The sequence below is a fragment of the Morone saxatilis genome, unplaced genomic scaffold (assembly GCF_004916995.1).
Source record: "Morone saxatilis isolate NCDOM2014 unplaced genomic scaffold, NCSU_SB_2.0 Contig1, whole genome shotgun sequence".
NCBI lineage: Eukaryota > Metazoa > Chordata > Actinopteri > Moronidae > Morone > Morone saxatilis.
The window spans coordinates 6,886,672-6,894,515 of NW_023339651.1; positions in this window are offsets into that span (position 1 = coordinate 6,886,672).

A 7,844-nucleotide genomic window follows, 5' to 3' on the forward strand; every position below is an offset into this window, starting at 1 on the left:
GATGAGATGAAGTTGTTAAGGATTCCTTTTTATTTTAAAACATTCCTTTTAAAGGATGGATTAAAATAATTATTATAGCCAAGTTTTAAGAAATTCAGTGTTTCTGATTTTTAAAACGTATGCAGTTAAGGAAATCATAATTTTGTAAAAATATTTAGGTTAAATTAAAGCTGAGAAAAGTGGAAGAGGCCTGAGATCAATGGATCTCTGCTGCCCTCTATCTCTGAGATGATGTAAATGAAAAGAGACGTCTCATACCAAATTTCAAGTCAACACCTATCTCTGCTCATTTTCTTTTTAATGGTCTTTTTTAACCATGGTATATTTCAGTCAAATTGTATGACCAAAAAAAATATCTGTTACATTTAGGCTACACCTTGTGAATGAACAGTTGAAATACCTAAACTTTAGCCATTTCAGCCATTTATCAATTACTTCTTCAACTGGTTAGCCATCTATCCATAACATTAGGATCCATGTAATGATGAATATTTGGTTAAAATACCTAAACTCTATTATTTCAAATGTGTATCTATTACTTTTAGGAAACTATTTCAACCATTTCATACACTGAGTTGAGCAAATTATGTCAAGAGCATATTCATCACTCTTAGCTATTTCAGTTTTTAACCATTCATTTTGGTTAATTATTCCAACTGCTTGATTATCTCCTGTAACTCTTAGCTATGTACTTTTAGCTATCTAGCTATCAGCTTGAACGTGCTCTGAATTGTAACACAAAGTGTTTAGGTGTTACAGCTGGCTCAATCTGCTATAGTTATTAAATCTAATTATTCTATTTTTTCAAATCTACTCTACTCTATCTTTTCATGTACTGTACCCCCCTACTGGGGTAGTACCCTCTGACTGTGTGTGAACTATACCATGGCTTTTGAGTGAGCTCACTTTTTCACAGTATGCTGACTCCAAAACAGAGAAAAAAAATGAATAATGGCGATTTGACTGGGACTAGGAATAGTATATTTTCTGATCTCAAGTTAATGATATTGTGCCACACTTCAATGGTTGTGGCAAGAATAGCATTATCTTTATTAAAGGGAATTAGTGATGAATCACCCTCATGTACAAATCATCAATGGTAGACCAAGTTTACTTATAAAATGAAGATATAAAGAATAGAAATGCATGGCAAAATAGCATATTGGCAATACCTTAGAGACCCCCAAAATCATGTTTTCAGGGGCGCCAGCTAGATCTACGTCATTTTGACGTCACAGTGTCGCGCGACAGGTCGCAAACGGCGAGCATACTGAGGCCTTTATTAAGAGGAGCCCAGCTCCTCCTGGCTACCCTGCAGTTCACACCCTGCCCTCTGAATCCCTAACACAGGCCACGGGGATTACTTTACCTTTAGGCTACTAATTCATGACTCATGATAGAAGCAGTGCTTTGATTGAGCCCTTTTAACTCCAGTGATGCATTGCATCTTAACTGTATCCACTTCCATGTGGGATCAACTTGGAGAAGCCTTCATGAGAGAACGTATTACAGATCTGTTTAATTCATTTCAAAGGATAAAAAAAGCAATGCTGACATATATAGTGATAGAAACAAAGCTTGCTGAGTCTGTAGAAACTGAGATAGATCGTGCTGAAAGTCAGCTTCTATTGTCCCCTGGATCTTCAGACGCTCTCACAGCTGTGATTCACATGACTGTTGACATGAGAGCAGGGGCGAGGTGTCCTGTTACTGTTTCCCGTGTCCCATCACTCAGGGCCTAAAGTCTGTTTGGACATGCCCTTTCCAGCACCTCTCAGCCCCGCAACGCCTTCTACCTGCCTTCAAAAGAACCACTCTTCCTTCAAGTCTCACACTTCAAGGGACCTGTGGAAGGATGCAGCAATCTGCTTTGAGGTTGTCAGTGTGAATATGTATTAAATTTCTGAGAATGCATGCCTTCTACACTGAATCAAAAGCATTTCAGGCCTAGCAGAAGTTCTGCTAGCAGAACGCCTTGTGAGGAGTAAAAGTTTCATGTCAGGAGAACTTCTGCACTACTCCAATGTGTCTATTAAAGGAACTGAATTACAATGATCAGTATTCAGACTTTAACATTTACTTTCTCACCTGTCACTAAACTACTCCTGGCAACATATTCATGATGTAGGATGATGCAACTTGAGGTAACCCTGCAACTGTGACCCAGTGTGAAGCCAGGGCAGGTAGCATTCTCCAGAGGAGGCCACGTCAAAGCATGTTTCAGCGCAAACTCGCCTGCTGTGAAATTGATAAGCTCTTCACAACACAGCACAGATCTCTCAGCCATTAGAGACCCTCTTATTTTATTTTTCACCCATTGAAATTCATCATTGAGCCAGTCTGACCTCTGACAGACTGCAAGAACAAAATACTAAAACTTGACTTGATTAGATTTATAAAACAGTTCTTTAGTTGGGTGGCGCATATATGCAGCAGGTATCTTTACTTATCCCACTTTAGCCATGGTAGAGAAAGTGAAAAAGAAATAAAAGGCTCCTTATAGACATGAATAAAAGTGAATAAAATTTTAAATTGATGTAGGATCCCTCAATTCAACATCAGCCTCTTTAACAGCTGCCAGAGGAGATATTTAACTATATCTATTACCGATCTTCTCCTGTGTGCACCGAGGTGTGGAATAGCTGAATTGCTATTGAGAGACCCCCTCTCGCCGTTTGCTGTGCAAACATTGATTGAATAAAATCAGAGATGGGCAGCAATCTCTTCCTCTCTTCATACTCTCTGTCTCTTGGCTCACCAGAATGGATAAACCCGGGATTATGCAGAAGCCCTGAGCCCTGACCACTCACTCTGTGTGATAGGATTAAAGCGGAAACTTTTGTACCTGTGAAACCTTATCCTTCCAGGTCCCGCATTACAGAGGCCTGTGAAACAGACACCTCCAGCTGCAGGGCAGGGGGGCACACACTGAGCCACGAAGAGTCCACTCTAGTGGGGCATAGCGGGTTGGGGGAAGGGGTCTGGTCTCCTTCCACCTTTGAGAATTTCACATTGACAACTGAGAGGTATGGGTAGGTATATATATGTAGGGGGGTAGGGAGTGTCAACAACATTTGTTTTAACACTTTCACATCTTGAAAGGCTTCTCACGTATAAATACAACAATCCAGTCTTTTAAATTAAAACTAAATGTAAATAAAAAGCTAGATACACCGATGCCAAGACAATAGATACATTCAGAACAAGCCTCAGAGAAAATATTTGAGTCTATCAACCTGGAAAGTCCACTCATGCCCCAGAGCCTTTTTATTTGATGTCCTTATCACTGCTGAGTGACCTTCTCCCTTTACTGTGCCAGTAAGATATGTGTGTGACTCTCAAGGTGTGTCCCTATTACATTTTTTTTTAACTTTTATTTATAACATTTATGGCCCCACTGCCCTGTCTTAACGTCATGACTTAAGTGACAGTAAAAGTGACAGTAATAAAATGTCATGTAATGCTGATTGTTTGATATGTCTTAAGTGTTTGCATTTGCTCCTTTCTTTTTCTTTAAAATGTATCTATTTGAGTTGTTGGAGAAGACAACCACATTTCACTGGACTTTGTACCGGTGTGATTGCGTATATGAAAAATTTTAAATTTAATTATTGATTTGAAATTGGAATTTCAGTAAGGGAGAGGGAGGATTCACAGGGAACAGGTATAAGAGAATAACACCAAGTGATGAGAGGTACCTCGCTGTAAGGGGTGAGGTGTTCTCACACTAAACCAGACTGTGTGATATTGGAAGGTAGGCAGGTTCCCTACTTATCTCCGTCATTAATCTTAATTTGTCAGTGAAGGCTGAGGTGAAGGTGGAGGAAAGGAGAGAGGGAGGAGGAGGAGGAGGGCTAAAAGGTAATTGCACCCCTGCTGCTCCATTATGGTGTCATTCCACTGTTAACAAAAGATAAGATCTTCTCCAAATTACCTGAAGCCAATTCTCCACTTTACCTTGCTGGGACAGAAAGACAGAGAAAAGAAAGAGAAAAAGACAGAGAGGTTATCCAGCCTGGTTTCACAACCCATGATGGAGACAAACTGAACTAATCCATCTGTACAGAACCTTTCTGACCAATCTGTCTGTATGGTAAGAAAATCTACGTCTGATGCTGGAATGACGGTTCACTGCCAGATTGATGGATGGAGGGAGGGGGCGAGCACTTTCTCTGCCCCATGCCGCTTGACACCATTGTTGATTAATGCACCCCTGATTGGCAGGTGTGATAGATATCAGTGGATGCAACGCATAGGGACACACATTTAACCTACTGACACAACATATGATTCAACTGAATTGGCGCCATTTGACGGAAAATCAAACAGCAAAATAATAGCAATACTGCTGAGAATTTCTGATTTTGTGCATATTAACTAAAATCCTCTCTATTTCAGACAGATAGAAGATTAAAGATAAATTATTAGGGAGATTGAAGAAAAAATATATAGGACTGTTAAAAAAAGTCTAAAATGTTTCCTTATATGTGCAGACATTCTGGTGTTATTAGTATCATGCTGACATGATATTGAGTCTGCGAATTTTACATATTTGCATATCTTAGCTGTATACAGAGCTGTCTGTGGCCTATTTCTGTCTAGATAGGATGCCTATGAGGACTCATCCTCTCTCATTTTCAAACTGGGGCATGCAGACATCCTTAAACAAACTTTAACTTTTGATGCGGTACAGAATTGTTCTTTTTTCTTTCTTTCTTTCTTTCTTTCTTTCTTTCTTTCTTTCTTTACATCATGCTGTAATTGGTTCATGTGTCTCTTTCAACAGTGCATAAAAAAAAATCAATGACTGGGCAAAAATAATTTATACACGTTTATTTTTGCACCCATTGTTGCGGAGAACAATAGCACAACAAGGGAGACACTTTAACACGAGTGAATGAGGCACACAATGATTTATTTTCATTTATTGAGATTCCACAGCTCTTCTGGTCTTAGGCTAGGGCAGATCCTGGCAGTGTGCACACAGTCATCAGTGGAGCTCCACTGCTAAGAGTTACTGATTTGGTCAGTATAGTCAGTTCAGTTTATTCCTTGTTAAAGATTCATTTGTACTGAACTCTGAGCATACAAGCCCAAACACGTATTAAACCACCTGTCTGGGCCCCATTCAGGGATGATCTTGACTTCCTTGTTGTCTCTAGTTAGTGCACCTTTAGATTGGAGTTGTATCAGGCACTTGGACCCCAGTATATCTGCTTGCAGCTCTCATTGGTGCTGTTTTAACTGATTATCTTAATTTGTTTTATTTATATCTAAGGATGTCTAGCCTGAGTACTCTGCAACACAAAATGCATCAGACCTACATCAAAATAAACTCCTCACAGGGTTAGTGAGAGTTCCTACCAGGAGAGTAAGTTACTCAAGCTTTGCACCAGGTGGCAGCATTTAACCACTGAATCAAACAAATCCCTGTCTGAAACTTGTAGTACAGGGATAGTTGCATTTATGGTAACCTTATAACAAATGACAATTAAATTATGAGTGTACTTTGTGTTGCAAATCACACTACGCTATCACACAAGCATTACACACATTCTCTATCTTGTGATATTAAAGAAAACAGTCTTAAATAACACTACCAACCTAAGTAAAATCTGGTTATATCTCTCAGCGGTTTCCAGGCTCATCTGTGTCATGATGAGATAAAAGGCTCCTGTGTGAAGGAGGAGCTCAGACTGTCACTGGAGCGGGACACAAATCCATAGATCACAGACACTTGACTGTAACCAAGACACTCAGTCACAGACTGCAAGCTGTTCTCCAATCCATATGGCCATAAAACTACACAGATTCCAGCAGTCTGCACCCATGGACAGCACATATAAATTCTAGTCTGTCTTGTGCAGTATTTTCTTACCCTTGTGTTTGGGAAACAAAAAAACACTTTTCAGGGCAAAAACTTAAGGTGTATTAAGAATTTTATAAATGGTGTTAATGTAAAGAGTGTCTCTTCTATCCATTTGTTCCATTGATACTGTATACTGGGTGAATTTCCATGATAAAACCTCATGTCTCATAAAAGCTCTCAACGCTGCATGTCATCAGCTCCTGTCAAGGCTCTCAGAACATCTCATCTGACGGCACTGAGTGTCTTTTACAGAAGCCAGATGGGCAGAGGTGCTAGGATAAAGTGCATCAAGTGCCCCCTATTGAGCTTTATGAACGGATTAAAGGATTTGCAAAGCTCTGTCATAAGGCCATCAATCATTGTCACACTCCCCTGAAATTTATTGCACTGACTGAAGAAAAAAACCTTGGGGCTGTTGTCATAAAGAGTAGAACTTTATCTGTCAAGTCATTCACCTCAACATCAACACCTTGAGCAACAGGAATAAAAAAAGAGAGAGATTGGAACCATGACACAAGACACTACAAATTACCACAGCATCAATACCTTAAGTTTACCTTAAGGAATGTTGTTGCAATTCAATACGTCTACACCTCTACTCCATTCATCATCAGGTTTTCCACTTCTCCTCTGAGCTGTGTCGCTGTGGCATTTCAGCCTGGGATGTAAAGTCTTAAAAACTGCAATCACCTGTCTGCCTTTCTAATAAAACAGAGGTTCTTTGAATAAAGCAGAATTTGATATCGGATTTCTAAATCCTGCATAAGAAACAATACTGCCTCTCTACAGGAGGCAATGTTCAGTGTCATTCACCATAGACATGGAGACAGGGTGTCTGCCTGCTGGAGGGATCACAAGTGCTTCAGGCCTGTTTGCATGTGTTTGAAACAATTTGTCAGCCTATATAACCGACTGACCCCTCACTCGCCACAAACCAAGCCTCCGTCCATTAAAGGATAATTGTGGTTTATTACAACAACCAAAGGTCTTATTTTGTCGTTTTGGCCATCATTTCTATTATTTATGATAACATTAAAACTCACTAAAGAAGAAACACAATTGGAAAATAAATGACTTTGGTCAGTTCAGTGTTATCATTATTGATAGGAATGATGGGCCAAACAATAAAAATAAGACCCAATTTATATTAAACCGGAATTACACTTTTAAAGACCGATTGTAGATTTATAATATAATTGATATATGTATATGTCAGCTGAACAAGAAATTGCAGCACAGAAATTCTCACAAAAACAACTTAAAAAAAATTAAGAGAAAATCTTTGAACTAGTTGTGCTATTGTCCAAAAGCTGATTAGACCACCACAAAAAAAAGCTACAAAAGTGGTAATGGTAGAGATAACGCTCCCAGACCTGTCTTCACCCTCTGCGTCAACTCATCACCTCCTGGTCGGGTGTCAACGAAGGGAGGAAGAGCAGAGAGGGGTGAGGTGGGAAGGAAGGAGAAGGAGAAGGGGAGCGGCTGGCAGGAGATGGATGGGGGGTCGGGGATAGGATCACCTTGCCAAATCCGCTGTTAAGGCCTCAGCTCGGTGCACTTAGCGTAGCGGCCAGAACCAACACGTAGCAGGGTGTAGGTCTCCCTGAGGCAACACTCAGGCCACGGCCTCCCTGCCATTGTCATTTGTCCGTCTCTCAGCCTCTGCATCCAGCAATCTGCCTGGAGGAAACTTACTTCCTCCCTCCACATTCTTCCTCCCTCCATTACCCCCAGGAGGAGCAGGGGAAGTTGTGTCGAAGGGGACTCCCAGGCAGGGTCAGGGGAGTATCGATGTCAGAGCCTAAATGTTGGGGTCTTGCCACTAATTAGATCATCCATAAGGCAGTGTAGAAGAAGAAAAAGAAGATGATACTTTATTAATCCTCTACTGGGGAAAATCTTCTTTTTACACTTTTTTATTTTTACACACACAGAAAGGCTGAAATACACACTTCACACTTGTGGACATGCAACA